The 19,258-nt window shown below is 38.6% G+C and overlaps 1 non-coding gene across 1 annotated transcript; it reads left to right on the plus strand.

Annotated features, from left to right (window-relative positions):
* The first annotated feature begins 14,927 nt into the window (after positions 1-14,927).
* LOC145117966 (small nucleolar RNA R71) lies at positions 14,928-15,034 on the plus strand. The gene has a single exon (XR_013712957.1). It is a non-coding gene; the product is annotated as a small nucleolar RNA R71 (small nucleolar RNA).
* Positions 15,035-19,258: the final 4,224 nt, after the last annotated feature.

The raw sequence follows: 19,258 nt of genomic DNA on the forward strand, positions 1-19,258 counted from the left end.
GAAAGCCTTCAAGTTTTGTAGCTTCGTTAAAGTTGTAAACGTTCCTCCAACTAACAACGGTGCTGACCATATGCTCTTCTTCTTTTACTTAAAGCACATGAAGCCTCAGTATGAAACCTGTAGTGCGAAAAAGATTACTGATGTGAAGGTTTCAGGTCCGATTGAAACCGATAGCTTCCCAAATGCTCGTTTTAAGGTTGTTAGAGGTTCTACGAGTCAAGTATTTGAGTTTACACTTGCAGATCTACCTTGCCTGAACCCGTACGATTGGATTTTGCTGCTCAACATGTTGCTCAAGGATGAACAGAAGTATAAACCCGTTCTTGCTCATCTCAAGAGAATGTTAGTTTCATACATTCAAGAGATTGGCAAAAGGGACATTGAAATCGCAACAGCTATGCGAAAGAGGCCAACTGTTTCCCCCCAGGAAGTTCCAGAAGATTTTGACAAAATGAAGCTGGGAGAAAAACAAAAGGAAGGCTGGTGCATGGATTTTTAAATGAAAGAGCGAACAAATGCTGATTTCCACAAAGTTTGTTTTTATCTTGCTGATAACCATCTATACTCCACTTCTTGCCTGCAGTACATTTTGGAGTTTATCGATAAAAGCAAAGGGAATCGTAAAGGGGATAATAAGTGTTTCTCCGATACGATCATTTGGTATATCCAGGTTTGCAAGGCCTTACTGAGCATCATTCCGAAACTTTTTGAAGTTCAGAAGCGAACTCAACCGTGAAGGTCTCCGTCCCAATTGACACAAAGGGGGAGATTGTTGGATTATATAGATTGCATCAATTGTTTTATTACTTATTCCATGTTTTGTATAGCGGGTTAGGCCTGTCCACCCGATTATTTATTATTAGGGTTTAGCTATTTAAAGTGCATGCATGCACCGTATCTGGTAATCGTCGTTCTTGAAAACCCTACACAGCCTTTACAGTAGCAGTTTTTCATCGAGCTCTTCTAAGGTTGTGCTTAGTAATCATTCGACACAAATTGATATTATTTTTGTGTTATTGATTCTTTACCTGTTTGAATCTATTCGATCATTCTAGTTTTATACTTAACAGAAAGTGTTGGTTATGTTTTTAATAATATAAATATTAATAGTGGATATTGATTCTTATAGAACGTGCTTGTGGTAATGTCATACTTGACCAAGTGATAATAAATTCCATCACCAAGTTTCAATTGGAGATAAACTTGGAGTCATACAATTCGAATTGCATGATGGAAGAGAATCTTGTTCATTTGAAAATTAAGACTAATTCATTGTTCACATATTTATATGAGGCAAAGGAAGGACTAATGGATCTGGTATATGTTGATATGGACTTTTCAGATCCACCACAAGGGACGATAACTCTATTCGTTATGATTTACAGATGCTTCAATAAATATGTTTTTTGTTTATAAGATTAAGCGGAATTATAATACTTTTGAAAAAGGTTCAAAGATTAGCAAGACAAAAAGAAAAATATACTAGGCCGAACGATAAAAGATTCTCCAATCAAAAAAGAAATGAGAGTACATTAGTATCATGTTTTATGACCATCTTGGTAATTATGGAATTGTATCATAATTAATCCTCAAAGAACATCTTAATGCAATTGTATGACTAAGAAGAGGAATCAAACATTATTGGAAATGGCTCGATCAAATATGAATCATACTTTGTTCTAATCAAGTTTTAGAGCCATGCTCTAGTAACTATAAATCATATCTTCAAGTTCATTTTAAACTAAAAATTGTGATCACACCTCGTAATATGTGGAGTAAGAATGCTTTCTCGCTCAAGCTCATTAAGAATCAAAGTTATGATGTTTTTCGGTAGTCGAGAAACAAAAGATGAAATGAATCCAATTCTGAAGAGTGTTATCATGTCGGGAATCTACACAAACTTTTGCATATTTGTTTTATGTAACATCCGAAAATCCAGTTAAATTTTCCTTTATTTTTTTATATAATAATCAGTTTTTGGCAAATGACCCTCTCCTCGTACGTTGGGCATACGTGCTGGTACGCTTAGCGTACGAGGGCGCGCATCGTCGAGCATCGAAGCCTCGTACGCGGGGAGTACGAGGTGGTACGCATGGCGTACGTGGCCTGGATTGGAAACCCTAAATTTTTGGTCTTCTGTCCTATTTAAACCCTCATATGACCTTTGGAACTCACTTCTATCAGCCTCCATTACCTCTCAACGTCCCTAAAAACCATAATTACCATTGGAAGTGAGTTTGAGCTTGGAGTGTCAAAAGGAAGCCATTTTTTTGTGCGTTTGCATGGAGAAGATTTTGTGGTGCAATCCTTGGTCATGGTAAAGCTTCTAGATCCAGCATCGTTATCATCTTAGGAAGCTTCTAGAGGTATAAAGTTCACACCTTGCTCATCTATTGTTTAGATCTCCTCCTGAGCTTGTTTTGGTCTTTTGGTCCCTTTTGGAAGGTCTTGATGAGTCAAGACCATTTGAGATGCCCAACCTTGTAGATCTAGATGTTTAATGGCCTCTTTCAGCTTAAAGGTGCAAACTTTATGGTGTATGTGACCTCCATGCAAGCATTAAGTCATTTATTAAGCTATTTTGGGCTTTTGGGCTTCATTAAGCCATGCATGCACGTAAAGTTAGCAATTGTACGTGATTAACCACTTCAAGGAGGTCAGATTTGGGAATTGGAGCAAGTGTCTTAACCAAACAAGAGCTCAAATGCAAAGTTTGCAAGCCTGAGGAGTACGCTGGGCGTACAAGCTTGTACACGCAACATACAGGCCCTTAAGCGTGTACACTTAGCGTATAAGTTGAGTACACCCCGCGTACTCAGCAGTGGGCTGTGGTAATTAGGCCTTTGGTGGTGGGCTTTGTTTTTGGACCCTAAGAGTTTAAGGATGTATTGTGGGCCTTAGCCTAGTTAGGGTAGGTAGGACTAGTCTCCTTTGTGGGCTTCTAGTGTCATGGGTTGGGCCTTAGGCCCATTAATGCAAATGGGCCGAATATGGTCGGGCCCATTGAAAGGAAAATGGTTTTGGGCCTTATTGAAAAGTCTGGACTTAGGGATTTTAGGCCTTGGTTGGGTTTGTATCATGATTTTAATTAGGGTATTTTATATGTTTATATAGTGTGAGATTTTTGGAGTTTGCTATCTGAGCAGTTATTATTTTCAGCAGACCAGGGTGAGTCTCTTCTCGGTATTACGGGTTGAAGGCACCAAGGCCGGCCCCTTATCTGGTTATGTAGTATGCTAGTTGCTGTGTACTTCATATTGTGATTGGATTGAAACACACCCCAGGGCGGGCCCCAATATGATATGACAGGTTGAAATATACCCCAGGGTGGGGCCCACTATGATGTGTTTGGGTTGAAATATACCCCAGGTCGAGGCCCCAGGCGGGGGGACCATACTTATTTCGGGTTGGAATGAACCCGAGGGTTGGGCCCATTTGTATGATTGATATGTTTTATTTTGGGAAAACTCGCTAAGCGTTAGCTTACAGTTGGTATTGTGATTTGTGGTACTTCCGGTTCTAAGGGGAAGGGCCCGACGTGATGGCGCAACATTCACTCTCCAATATTTTCCACGTTCACTATTATTGGCACTCTGATGATTATATATGATGATGATGATGTATTGGACTTTTGGTATTAAAGTTATGATTATTAACCTTAATTAAAAAATGAAAATTTTTATCTGGTTTTTGGGTTGTTACATTTTAGCTCGTCAAGTAATGTTTATTGAGTAAAAAACTTATATGATAAGAAGTCATTGGGAGTTGTATTGATCTTGAGAGTTTCAAGAGTCAACCGACAATGATCCTTTTAACTATCACTAGCGCACAGCCTGAGGTTGAAAACCTGGTGTGTTTATTGACACATTCTTATTTCTGTGCACTTACAGTTAAGTTGGCAATGGTTATGAGTTCTATGTTTTCATTTAACTGCAAAAGCATAAGGCATTGGTCAATGAATGTACACTGATCAATATGCGTGAGCTGCTAACACGAGTAGAAGCACTAGTGGTATTTGAGTTGTCAGAAAGCATGAAATGAAGAATACCGAAGTTCAGTCCACGAAGGAAACCTAAATGTGATTTTGGTTTGTCCTAAACCTTGTCTTACGACTGTAGGTTGAAAATGAAAGTTCTACATGGATGAGAACTTATGCACCTTCGAATCTAGGTGGTAAAAGGTTCCACTCTAATTCATGTAAATGGACATGAGAAAACACTTTCGCTAGTAGATTTTAAGGATATTATAAATATCAATACAGATATTGGTTCTATCAATTACATTCTAAAATTCACATTATGATTACTGATGTGTGTGAAATGTACTGGTTTTAATCCTACTTTTGAGTTATAAATTAAGCACACAAAGGCAGTGAACCTGTCTTTTAGTGGTATAGTTGGGTAAGTAGAGTGTCGAACTCAGGGAACGGTAAATTAAAACTAAAGACTAATTTTATCTAAATTAAATAGTAAATACGGGTTTTCTCTAGTTTTACAAGACTAGAAACTTACTAATACTACTTAGGCTAAGAACTAGAAAAACAAAGATTTAACTGAATTTAATAATAAAAGGGACTTCTGTTTAGTTCAACTCAATTGATCCTATGGTTGATATTATGGTAATAGTGCAATGGATTAATTCTTCTATTGGCTACCGATTCAAGTGATTAGCCTTGCGTTCGCTACGATAATCCTTAGAAAACAAACTAACTCAAACAGTGATCAGTTGTCTAATTTAATTTAATTCACTAGATTATTTATTCGGGTTAATTTAGACTTGTAATAGCTAACTAAATTGGTCCTTTAGTTAACCTCTTGCTGATGGTCATCAAACAAGCTCACACATGAATTTACCTAATTTTTCTTATTAATTCTAGTTTCACGTTCGTTAGTCCTAGACATATGATAAAGTGGTCACATAAACATATGGGGTTGATAATTAAAAGATGTTCATACTATTTAATTATCTTCCTATTAACAGAAAATTAGTTATCATTCACACACAAGGTTCTTTAACAAGCTAAAATTAACAAAATCACCAATATTTAATTAATCCTACCATTAATCAAACCATAATATCAATTTTGTATCCCCAAACAGAAGTTTAAGAGTTTTAGCTCATGATTGAGGTAATTAACAGCAATAAAACGAATTCTAATTGTCTAACCATAATTGAGAAACAATAGATTAAGTAGAATGATGAGAATGTGCCTCAAATCTTCTTTGGAATTGGATTCTAGGTTGTATCTTCGTTCTCTAGGGTTCTTCTGGCTCTTCAATCGCAGCTTGCTTCTCCCCAAAGGTTCCAGAAGTCCTTCCATCGGATTAAGACCCGCTATTTATAATTATCACAAAACAGGGACTACTCGGCGAGTAGTTCGTGGACTCGCCGAGTACTAGTGTGAAATCCGTGTTCGGTAAGGAATCTTGACTTTTCTTTCGGGAACATTCTAATGAACTCGCCGAGTCCATGCGTGGACTCGCCGAGTAAGTGTGTAGTTTTCCCTTTTTCTTCATTCTTTGGTCTCTAATTGCTTCTCCTTTTTCCTTTCTGCTTCCAAGCATGTCTTTTGGACTGAAAACACAATATAAGCATTATTAAGTACCTTTTGTCCATATTATGCATATAATTAGCCAAAAATGAATAGAAATATATGTTAAACATATGATTAATTATGGACATATCAAAATACCCCACACTTGACTTTTGCTTGCCCCCAAGCAAAACTGAATTTTAACACATTAGAATCACATAGGACAACTCAAGTCGAACCCAGCCATTATGCCAAGACCGCAACGCGCACATTTGTGTCTAAAATTCCTAATAACCCCCCATACTCTAAATACTCACAATCCTCATAAACATTCGCCCACTCACCCCGAACTATGCTCATTTTATGCATCCCTCCGAATCCATCCTCAGAAAACCTCTTAACCTCAAGGTGTTTTTGGTTGAGTAACCCAAGCATACATAATCTAGATAATTACAATTTATGATACCACATTGGAGCTCTTTGGAATTCTTCATTTCTTTGGCATTTGATCTTTGATCTCTTTGAATTCACCAATTTGTTGTTTGGTTTTTGGTATCTTCAACTTTTTGAATTTCTTGGAATTTTTTATCTTCTAATTTCATATTTGACTTTGATGCTCCAAAAATTCTTACAACTTTTCTTTTGTAATTCTCTCTTTTTTTTCTCATGTAACTCACTTTTTTCTTCACTCAATACCTACATGCTTAAGCAGGGGCACTCAACTTCAACCTTTATTGATTAATGATAACAATTTTCCTGGATACATTTCAAGTACACGATGCTAAACATATTGCATCCTTCGGGCTAAGCGAGGTTGTGTTTTTGTCCCATGATTTCACTAGAATAAGGGGGCCACAAATGCACTATAACGTATATAGGCTCAACTAAACATTTGGGTCTTCATACAATCATCCACACAATTCTAACATGGAATCCTAATTACTTTTTACCAAAATTTTCTAAATTAAATCCTAAGTAACATTTTTGGTATGCAATAGTGCAAAAAAAATTTTAAAAAAAATTAGACCTAAATTATGATATTAGGATTCTAAATTTGCTAAGGTTCAACCAACGAAAAATTCATGGAAGTCTTTATGGACGATTTTTCTGTTTTTGGATCTTTCTTCCATGATTGTCTCACAAATCTTGACCTAATGCTTGCTAGGTGTGAAAAGACCGACTTAGTCCTTAATTGGGAAAAATGTCACTTTATGGTTAAGGAGGGTATAGTTTTGGGCCACAAGGTTTCCAAATCGGGAATTGAAGTGGATCGGGCAAAGATTGACACCATTGCCAAATTACCTCCAAATCGGGAATTGAAGTGGATCGGGCGTTTTATCAAAGATTTTTCTAAAATAACTAGACCTCTAACACAATTACTCCTAAAAGATGCACCATTTAATTTTACTAAAGAGTGTTTAGAGGCATTTGAATTTTTAAAGGAAAAATTGACTAATGCCCCGATCATTGTTGCACCAAATTGGAATTTACCATTTGAAATAATGTGTGATGCTAGTGATTTTGCATTAGGAGCTGTCCTTGGTCAAAGGGTTGATAAGCACTTCCGACCCATATATTATGCTAGCAAGACTTTAAATCCAGCCCAAGAAAACTACACTACCACGGAAAAGGAATTATTAGCTGTGGTGTACGCTTTTGATAAATTCCGCCCAAAAAAATAGACCTAAATTATGATATTAGGATTCTAAATTTGCTAAGGTTCAACCAACCCCCTACCCCACACTTATTTCATGCAATGCCCCCATTGCATGCTATGCATGATAAAGAAAAAATACTAAAGTATAGAGGGAATTGGAACAAACTCCCCTGGGATAGCAGTGGCGAGGCTGATCATCTTCAATTTAGCTCCATCTTTGAATGACTTTAAACATGGGAACAACTCATCCATGTCTTGGGTGTCATGTCGCGTGTGGTAGACTTGCAAATGACTCAAATATGTAGGATACAGCTCCTAGAAACCTCCAGCAATGATTCTCTATGAAAGAGTTGGATAAAACTGCAACGAACGTGCCCAAAACAACTCTGGAATCCGAAAAATGATGATGGACTCGGCGAGTAAGTCGTGTACTCGGCGAGTATGTTGCTAACTTGCAGAGAAGTCGTGTAATTGTCCATGCACTCACCGAGTACACGACTGAAGTGTTGAATTGGGGTAATTCAGTGACTCTTTTTCTAATTACTTCAGTAATAAAGCACTCTACACTCCCAACTCTAACGGACTCGAACTTAATGGAAAAGACTTCGCACTCTCAATTGAACATTCCTTACTTGAACCTTGACCCATAAGACTTCTAAATGTATCCTAACCTTCCAATCCTGAAAAAAATGCAGACAAAAGTGAAAGCAACCAAAAGTCCTAACAAGAAATAAAATCATCCAAGTTTAACAAGTTGTCCAAATCAAACATCACGAAAATAAATTAAAAACACAAAAGAAACATTCTTCATTCTTCATCATCCATGTCGACTCCTCCAGCTCCACTTCCTCCTCCTTTATTGCCTTTCCTCATCCTTTCTTCCCAACTCATGATGTGGGGGTAGCCGGGTCCAGGTCTCGGTGCGATGTTCATTTGTTGGAAGAGATAGCCAAATGATTGATTGTTATAGTTAACTCCTCTTCCAATATCATCCAAGTAGCGCCGGTACTCAAGTTGATTCCATCCATCATTCTCTTCATCCACCGGAATAACCGGTGGGTCTTCCCGTACCCGCTCGCTTCTTTGCCTCACTCGCCTTCCCGGCTCCTCGGGGATAGCCGGCTCATCCGCATGAGGAATAGAAAAAGAATCACCAAACTTTTCCACAATCCTTGCCCTCCTATATAATGCGGTGTTGAACGGAGGGGGATAAATGACCGTCAGCGTCCTTGACTCTTGCAAATCTAATACCCCAAATGACCTTGCAAGCCTCGTCACAAACATCCCTCCATTAATCTTGGAGTTCATCTTCTCCTTAACAGCCCCTTCAGCAAGATACTTGGCTACGCGATAGGGGAGATTGCAGAAAACATCGGGAGTAATAATACTCCAAAGATAAAAGATGTCAAGGGCCGGGACCTTGTCCCAGTCCTTTCGCATATTAATCGTGCTGGCAATGAACCGATGAATGAGACGGTGGATCGGTGAACGTATGTGACCCTCCTGTGCGGTAGATGGGATGTACACCCGGTTAGCAATAGTATTCCACCAGGTAGAAGCAACCACTCCCTCGGGGAGATCTTTGTGGCAATTCTCTAAAAAAACTTCAAAATCTTCATTCAACATAGTGCTTTGCTCATAGATTCCAAGCCTCCATGAAAATTCATCCATGCTGCATTGTCGCAGCTCCCCACCAAGAGAAAAGGAAACTACATTGGGATTATAGTACTCACTACCACCTCGGAATGAGATGGTAGCAAAAAACTCCCAACATAATTCAGCGTAGACCGGTTCTTGAATTTTGAAAAGCTGTAACCAACCATCACATATGATGGTTGAATCCCCCAAATTACATTCTTTCACCAAATATGGTGTTAGCTCTTCTTCCAAACCAACTTTCCCCATCCAATCCCAATCCACTGCATTGGGTAAATGAATCTCTTTCTGTTTTAAAGCCTCTAACTTGTTTTTGGCACGGGCTTGAGACGATTTGGATGTGATTTGGCGGAACGAGAGCCACGGGATGTCCCCTTGGCTTCCCCCTCTTGAAGACTGACCTCGTCTGGACATGGTACCTGCATGACAACATTAAGAAAGCACAAACAAACAACACCCAGTAATTAAAATTGAATAAAACTGATCTGTATAGCCTCCTACTCGCCGAGTTCATGTCCTACTCGGCGAGTAGGATGAACATCGGGACCAGAATATGTCGAACACATATGGGTCACTTAAAACACCCAATTTTGCACATGGGTTTGCTGTACTAAGTCCATTAACCACTAAACCAAAAGAAAATTCTCCTAACAACTCCTAATTCATGGTAAAATTAAAACCCTAGAATTTGAGGAAACCCCCAAATCCGAATTTAGACTAAATAGGGGCAAATCAGTGATAAAGCTTGAACCTTTGATGAGTTTTTAAGTGTAAAGATCATACCTTTTCCCTTGAAAGTCGAGGATTAAGCCAAAAATCACAAAAATCGCTTGAAGGAGGCTGTGCACGGCGAGTGTGTGGGTAAAATGGGTAAAAACCCTTATTTCTCAGATTTTTATACCGTCTGTGTAAGTTGGCTACTTGCCGAGTAGAAACGATCTACTCGCCGAGTACAAATGCTTTTACGCGGTTTTTTGGTTATTTAGACAAGCACTCGCCTAGTACTCGTACCTACTCGGCGAGTAAAGCTTGCAGTTTGACAAAAATTGATTTTTTTTTTTAATTTAATTTTTTAACCCACCACCCCACACTCTAGGCATTGCTTGCCCTCAAGCAATCATTTAGAACATATTTCCAGAAGAAGATGAATGAAAAAGATCCTAAGGAATTAAAAAGAAAGTAAAGGAAAAAAAATGCAAACTCTAAACTCGGGTTGCCTCCCGGAAGCGCTTCTTTTTAAGGAGTCATTAGCTGGACTCCTCCCATTCTACGTGGCTGCAATCCCTTCCAGCAACATCAACTCTTCCATGCCTTCATTCCTTGGAACTCCTTCTTCATACTTTTTGACTCTATGTCCATTGACCTTGAACGGGGTGCCATCTTTTGACAATAGCTCTATAGCACCATGTGGAAACACCTTCTTTACCAGAAAAGGACCATCCCATCTTGACTTGAGTTTGCCCGAGAAGAGTTTTAACCTTGAATTAAAGAGCAACACCTTTTGCCCTTCATGAAATTCTTTATTTTCCTTGATCCTCCTGTCATGCCAATTCTTAGTTTTCTCTTTATAGATCAAAGAACTAGTGTATGCATCATTTCTAAGTTCCTCAAGAGCATTCATTTGCATTAACCGGTTGTTCTTGAGCTCCTCCATGTTGAAGTTGCACATCTTTAAAGCCCAAAAAGCTTTATGCTCTATCTCCACCGGTAAATGACATTGCTTTCCATAAACTAACCTATATGGTGTAGTACCAATAGGGGTTTTGAAAGCTGTACGGAAGGCCCAAAGTGCATCGTCTAGCTTATCCGACCATTCTTTTCGATTGCTCCCCACCAATTTCTCCAAGATTCTCTTTAAAGCTCGATTTGTCACTTCGGTTTGTCCACTAGTTTGTGGATGGTAGGATGTTGAAAATTTATGGGTTACCCCATATTTACTTAGCACCTTCTCTAGTTGATCATTGGCAAAATGAGTGCCTCGGTCACTTATGAGAGCTTTCGGGACCCCAAATCTTGAAAATAACTTCTTTAAAAACCTCACCACTACCCGACCGTCATTAGTTGGCAAGGCTTGTGCCTCCGCCCACTTGGATACATAATCCACCGCCACCAATATGTATTTGTTGCCTTTGGATATGGGAAATGGTCCCATGAAATCGATCCCCCACACATCAAATACTTCGCACACTTGGATACTATGTTGTGGCATTTCATTTCGAGATGAAATGTTTCCCGCTCTTTGACATGCATCACATTCTTTGACAAATTGGGTTGCATCTTTAAAAATCGTGGGCCAGTAAAACCCAATGTCAAAGATCTTCTTAGCAGTGTAATGTGCTCCATGATGTCCACCCGTGGGCCCGCTATGACATTGCTCCAATATTTTCCAGCTTTCATTCCCGAACACGCATCTTCGTATGATTCCATCCGCGCAGCTTCGGAAAAGATATGGTTCATCCCAAAAGTAATACTTTATCTCGGAAAAGAATTTCTTCTTTTGTTGACTTGTGAGATCTTTTGGGATGTAATTGCTAGCTAAGTAATTAGCTATATTTTCAAACCATGGTTCTTCTCCCACAGTCACCATAATATACTCGTCCGGAAAACCATCTCCAACTCTATCTTCTTGCAATCGCGGGTTTTCAAGCCTTGACAAGTGGTCAGCTGCTACATTCTCCATTCCCTTTTTGTCGCGTATCTCTATGTCAAACTCTTGAAGAAGTAGAACCCATCGTATCAATCTTGGCTTGGCATCCTGTTTGGCAAACAAATACTTGATAGCAGAGTGGTCAGTAAAAACAGTTGTTTTAGATAAAACTAAATAAGGGCGGAATTTATCAAAAGCGTACACCACAGCTAATAATTCCTTTTCCGTGGTGGTGTAGTTTTCTTGGGCTGGATTTAAAGTCTTGCTAGCATAATATATGGGTGAAGTGCTTATCAACCCTTTGACCAAGGACAGCTCCTAATGCAAAATCACTAGCATCACACATTATTTCAAATGGTAAATTCCAATTTGGTGCAACAATGATCGGGGCATTAGTCAATTTTTCCTTTAAAAATTCAAATGCCTCTAAACACTCTTTAGTAAAATTAAATGGTGCATCTTTTAGGAGTAATTGTGTTAGAGGTCTAGTTATTTTAGAAAAATCTTTGATAAAACGCCGGTAAAAACCCGCGTGTCCTAGAAAACTTCTAATACCCTTCACATTAGTTGGTGGAGGTAATTTGGCAATGGTGTCAATCTTTGCCCGATCCACTTCAATTCCCGATTTGGAAACCTTGTAGCCCAAAACTATACCCTCCTTAACCATAAAGTGACATTTTTCCCAATTAAGGACTAAGTCGGTCTTTTCACACCTAGCAAGCATTAGGTCAAGATTTGTGAGACAATCATGGAAGGAAGATCCAAAAACAGAAAAATCGTCCATAAAGACTTCCATGAAATTTTCCACCATGTCGTGGAATATGGCTGTCATGCACCTTTGAAATGTCGCGGGTGCATTGCATAGCCCAAAGGGCATGCGTCGATAAGCAAAAGTCCCACTTGGGCAAGTGAATGTGGTCTTTTCTTGGTCCAATGGGTCTATGGGTATTTGGAAATAACCCGAAAATCCGTCTAGGAAGCAATAATAACTATGGCCCGATAATCTTTCTAACATTTGATCAATAAAGGGTAAGGGAAAATGGTCTTTACGAGTGGCATCGTTTAGTTTTCGATAATCAATGCACACTCTGCAACCGGTTACCGTTCGTGTCGGAATAAGCTCATTCTTTTCGTTGGTTATGACCGTCATCCCTCCTTTCTTGGGCACCACTTGAACCGGACTCACCCACGGGCTATCGGAAATGAAATATATAATCCCCGCATCTAAAAGCTTGACCACTTCTTTCTTGACCACCTCTTGCATATTTGGGTTTAGTCTTCTTTGGTGTTGCACAACCGGCTTTGCTCCTTCTTCCAGGTTAATCTTGTGTGAACAATAAGAGGGACTTATTCCCTTGATGTCGTTAATGCTCCATGCTATGGCCCGTTTTCGCTTCTTCAAAACTTGCACTAGTTCTTCCTTTTCAGAGTTGGAAAGGTCAAAGGCTATAATGACTGGCTTTTGATGGCCATCTTCAAGGAAGGTATACTCCAAATGTTCTGGTAACTTTTTGAGCTCAGTTTTTGGGTTCTGTTTGTTGTACTCGCCGAGTGTAGGTAAGGGACTCGGCGAGTTGGTAGCTGACTTTACGAATTCTGTTTTTTTTTCGCTTGGACTCGGCCAGTAGATCGGCCCTACTCGGCGAGTTGAAGTGTCAGATTGCCTCACCAATTCTTCAAACTCAGCTTCTTCCAGCAGCCTCTCGATGTCCATTAAGTCTTTTTCTGCATCAAATTCTTCATCAAAAATTGTGAACTTGCTGGAATCTTCACTTATGCATTCCTCCAATAATTCATCAAGCATGTCAATTGAGAATGCCGTGTCGTCACTATTCCGTGCATACTTCATAGCTTGATCAACCCCAAATGTGACTGAATCTTCTCCTACCCGCAAAGTGAGCTTCGAGTCCCTCATGTCTACTATAGCACTTGTCGTGTTGAGGAAGGGTCTTCCAAGGATGATTGGGACTTGAGGATCCGCCTCCATGTCTAGAATTATGAAATCAACGGGAAATACAAACTTGTCCACTTTGACCACTAAGTCTTCACATATTCCTCTTGGGAAAGTGATTGTCTTGTTAGCTAAATGAATCGCCATACGAATTGGTCTTGGTTCCGGGAGATCCAGCTTCTTGAAGAATGAATAAGGCATTAAATTCACACTTGCTCCTGAATCAGCCAAGACATGAGTGGTAGCTAAATTGCCAAATTGGCAAGGTAAAGTTAAGCTCCCCGGGTCACCCTTCTTCTTTGGTAGTTTGTTGAGCATGGCGGCTGAGCAATTCTCATTGAGGACTACCTTCTTCACTTCCTCCATCTTCCTTCTATTAGTGAGAAGTTCCTTAAGGAACTTTGCATATTTGGGCATTTGTGCGACAGCTTCGATGAAGGGTATGTTGATTTGAAGAGCCTTTATATGATCTAGAAACTTCTGGTACTCCTCTTCCTGCTTCACTTTCTTAGCTCGGGCTGGGTATGGTAATGGCGGCTGGTAAAACTTTTCAGGGGTCTGATTGTTCGGATTTGGCAGTGGACTCACCGAGTCCATATTCTGTACTCGGCGAGTAGAGCTGTCAGATTGAAGATTTTGATTTTCTGCTTGATTTTCTGCTTCCTCCTTCTGTGATTCTTTGGGTGCTTCATTCTGAATAGGGGCCAGAGGAGTGATTATTTTCCCACTTCTTGTTGTGACTATGTTTATGTGCGCGCCTCGTGGGTTGTTTTCGGTTTTGCTAGGAAGTTCGCCCGGTGATCTTTGGTTTATTTGTTGAGCAAGTTGCCCTAGCTGCGTTTCTATGTTGTGGATAGATGCTTGCTGGTTTCTAAGCATGGTCCTTGTTTCTTGAATTGCAGCATCATGATCACTATGTCTCTTTTCTGAAGCAGCTACAAATTTGGTAAGCATTTCTTCCAAACTTGGTTTTCTTTCTTGTGATGGCTCCTCCTTTTGGTAAAAACCCCTTCCCTTTTGCTTGAACTTCTCCTCCTTAGCCTTATTGTACTCGTCATAAGGGAGCCACTCTTTCTTTGGTCTATGCCAATCTTCATCATATCGGTCCCCACTTGAGTAACAAACTTGCACCTTTTTGTTGCCATTCTCATCCAAATCGCAGTCTCTAGTAAGGTGAGGCCCATTGCAATTTTCGCAACCCACCCGAATAGCATGTATCGTTTGGTCCATTTTATCCATCCTCCTATCCATGGTTTTTAGCATAGCCATAACTGCTGACAAGTCTTCTGAAGCTGCATAGGCGGCCCCCCTCGTCACATCATTTCTTGGATTGTGGTATTCTCTAGAATGCTTAGAGAATTCTTCAATTAGTTGCTTTATCACTGGAGGTGCCTTCTTCGTGAGTGGACCTTGCGAGTCAAGTAATTGCCTAGTGGTAACATTTACTCCATCATAGAAGATGAAGACTTCTTGTTGACTATTGAGGTCATGATGTGGGCAATTCCTTAGCAGGCTCTTGTACCTCTCCCACGTTTCATATAGTGATTCTCCAGCTTGTTGTTCAAAGTTAGCTATGGCTTTCTTTAGCTTGGATATCTTGGATGGCGGGCAGAATTGATCAATGAACTCTTCTTTCATTTGGGCCCATGTAGTGATAGATCCTGGGGGCAATGACTTGAGCCAATCCTTGGCAACACCCTTCAAAGTAACCGGAAGCATGCGAAGTAGCTGAGTTTCCCGAGGCACATTTAGAACATTGAAATAATCAGCTACATCATTGACTTCGTCCAAGTGTTTGTAAGCGTCTTCGTGGTCTTTGCCTGTGAAGGGGATCTCCTTAAGTAGAGCCAGGATGTGACCCTTGAGCTCAAAAGTAGCAGTAGCGGGGATTGCGGGTTGCACAAGTCCCGGTCCGGTATCATCGCATATCCTCTTCTTCCATTCCCCCATGGGGACTTCATCAATGTTAGCCATAAGAATAGCTAATTCGTCGTCGGAATTGGAAACGTGACCGAATGTAGGGTCTTCTTCTTCTTCGGTCTCGTACTCGGCGTCTTCTTTAGTTGGGTCTTCGATTGTCAAAGAGGCGCTGGATGCTCCTGATTTGCTGCTCTTCTTCTTGCTGAAAACGGACTTTAGGTTCTTTAGTGGCGAATTCCTTGAAGAAGCGAATTCTCCAACGGATTTTCCTTTGTTCTTCCTTAGGGCGGATTCCGGGTCGTCTAGAGGAGGGATCAAAGGTGTATCAGATCCTCGGGTCATGAAACAACTGCAAATAAAACAAGAAAAACGCGTAAAAAGAACAAAAATAAAATAAAAGCTAAAATTGTGAACAGTGATGGACTCGCCGAGTTTCGTCGAGTGCACTCGGCGAGTTCAAGGTAAAAACAGAAAAATTTTCTACTTAATTTATTAAAACAGGGATTGATCAAAACCTATACTAACTACTAAATTACCTCAGAATTAACTTTGTGTAAGATAAATCCCACACAAAGGATCGATAAAAATAGAAATTAGTGCTAATTTAGAACCGTTCCGCGGCAACGGCGCCAAAAACTTGATGTGTGTGAAATGCACTGGTTTTAATCCTACTTTTGAGTTATAAATTAAGCACACAAAGGCAGTGAACCTGTCTTTTAGTGGTATAGTTGGGTAAGTAGAGTGTCGAACTCAGGGAACGGTAAATTAAAACTAAAGACTAATTTTATCTAAATTAAATAGTAAATACGGGTTTTCTCTAGTTTTACAAGACTAGAAACTTACTAATACTACTTAGGCTAAGAACTAGAAAAACAAAGATTTAACTGAATTTAATAATAAAAGGGACTTCTGTTTAGTTCAACTCAATTGATCCTATGGTTGATATTATGGTAATAGTGCAATGGATTAATTCTTCTATTGGCTACCGATTCAAGTGATTAGCCTTGCGTTCGCTACGATAATCCTTAGAAAACAAACTAACTCAAACAGTGATCAGTTGTCTAATTTAATTTAATTCACTAGATTATTTATTCGGGTTAATTTAGACTTGTAATAGCTAACTAAATTGGTCCTTTAGTTAACCTCTTGCTGATGGTCATCAAACAAGCTCACACATGAATTTACCTAATTTTTCTTATTAATTCTAGTTTCACGTTCGTTAGTCCTAGACATATGATAAAGTGGTCACATAAACATATGGGGTTGATAATTAAAAGATGTTCATACTATTTAATTATCTTCCTATTAACAGAAAATTAGTTATCATTCACACATAAGGTTCTTTAACAAGCTAAAATTAACAAAATCACCAATATTTAATTAATCCTACCATTAATCAAACCATAATATCAATTTTGTATCCCCAAACAGAAGTTTAAGAGTTTTAGCTCATGATTGAGGTAATTAACAGCAATAAAACGAATTCTAATTGTCTAACCATAATTGAGAAACAATAGATTAAGTAGAATGATGAGAATGTGCCTCAAATCTTCTTCGGAATTGGATTATAGGTTGTATCTTCGTTCTCTAGGGTTCTTCTGGCTCTTCAATCGCAGCTTGCTTCTCCCCAAAGGTTCCAGAAGTCCTTCCATCGGATTAAGACCCGCTATTTATAATTATCACAAAACAGGGACTACTCGGCGAGTAGGTCGTGGACTCGCCGAGTACTAGTGTGAAATCCGTGTTCGGTAAGGAATCTTGACTTTTCTTTCGGGAACATTCTAATGAACTCGTCGAGTACATGCGTGGACTCGCCGAGTAAGTGTGTAGTTTTCCCTTTTTCTTCATTCTTTGGTCTCTAATTGCTTCTCCTTTTTCCTTTCTACTTCCAAGCATGTCTTTTGGACTGAAAACACAATATAAGCATTATTAAGTACCTTTTGTCCATATTATGCATATAATTAGCCAAAAATGAATAGAAATATATGTTAAACATATGATTAATTATTCACATATCAATTACCACATCCCTATTCATATTTTAAATTGTGAGGAATGGTAAATAATTGTTTAAACTTCCAGGAGATATGTTTATCACGTCTTGAAAGGTTTTAAACATATACACTATCCGAATAAAGTGAGTAAGCTTAAGAAGCCTAATTAGAGGCTTGACGAAGCATCACAAAATAGGAATCTGCACTTCCATGAGAAAGTCAAAGGGTATTGATTTCTAGAAGTCCGGTTGATTTCTGGGTACATATCAAAGCTAATTGAAGTGTAATTGTTTTTCTGGAATAACATGTTGACAATACTATTCGTAGGGAACAATGTCTCTAATTTGAAAACTGCATAGTTCAAAATTGTTTCGCTATTGTAGACTTAAGGGAGAGGGCACTTATACTTTATTTCGAGTGTAAAGGTTTAGATCGTACGGTTTATAGAAATTAGTCAAAGACATATATGAATATCATAAATTTTTCAAATGCCTTTGACTTTGTGGGAAAAGGATTAGAATTTTGTCTGACTAAAGTTGTTAAACAACTGTCAAGAACATTCTGAAGTTTTACCAAAGACTGGTTATTTGTGGACAGTTAGAAGTATGATATTATTGGTAAGGACCATAGTGACAGGTTTCAGATTGAGACGATTCTTGGTCATAATTGATGGTCATATGGAAATATGGAAATGTTTTCATAATGAAAGATGCTTGCAGAATCTACACATGATTGGAAACTTTAATGCAAGAGAAATGTTCAAGGAGTGTACCTTGAATTTGAAACTTGATAACCATGAAATTGTTTCTAGTAACAAGTTCCATTGTAACATTGTATAATATCAAAGGCTCAGTTTCTTTGACTTTAGAACCTCGATATCACAAAAGGTGAATGCATGTAAAGTTGGAATTTCAGTACATCTTAGATAGTGTTAAGAAATTGGAATTGTGAAATGAGCATTATTGAAGTAATGTCCAGTCGATCTGTTCATAATGGAAGGATTATTGAGAGGCATATTATGCATGTTCATGACATGACTGATATTATCTAATTCAACTGGTTAGTTTATTACTCAAAACATTATACAATGAATAATTTTGTAATTATTGTGGTGATTAAATAATAGGGATTTATTTATATTCAATGGGTATGATACCATAGTTAATTAATTTGTTATTGTGTTTCACTTTGCATGTTTTACTTCCCTAAGTAATATAAATATTATTCAAAATTCCTCAATCGTTCATACTTTTGGAAGTAAGTAGTGAATTAAGACTGTCATGAATTGTCTGTAGATTGTTCATAGGGATTAGACATTACATACGGGTTGCTGCAACATTCAAGAGTACTTAGAAATAGAAATTTAAGTATTGGATAAACTCACGCTTAGAGATTACTTCATGGATTTAATCACATGTAATTCTAAGACGATAGTATCTTCTATTCTTCAAACAAAGATATATAAGTCATATTCTACAAATCAATTGTGCATTGGTTTACATCAACGCATCTCATAACTGGGTGTTATAAAGTGTAATTTCAAGCACGATTTGATGAGTACAATGTATGATTATATAGTCAAATTTTATTAGTTCCTTTTTCCTTAATAGTAAAAGTGATATTTGTGCGTCCCTCAATTATTTGAGTTGATCTATAAGAACCAGGCCTGGTCCGAATTGAATTGATGTGTTCAATTTTGTAGTCTGAAATTTAATCGACAAATCAGGAAATTAGGAAACAGAACAAATGAACATGAGTTTGATCATCTAATCCATGATTTTGTTCGTACGATATCGTGTAGAACGAAGGAATAAATGCTCACTTATCTTAGGGTCAATGTATGATTTTAATCAGAATCCGGCAGTTGCTTCGAAAAGCACACTTTGTTGTTTGGTTCAAA

This window comes from Lactuca virosa, chromosome 5 (assembly GCF_052849685.1).
Source record: "Lactuca virosa cultivar CGN04683 chromosome 5, Lactuca_virosa_CGN04683_v6, whole genome shotgun sequence".
NCBI lineage: Eukaryota > Viridiplantae > Streptophyta > Magnoliopsida > Asterales > Asteraceae > Lactuca > Lactuca virosa.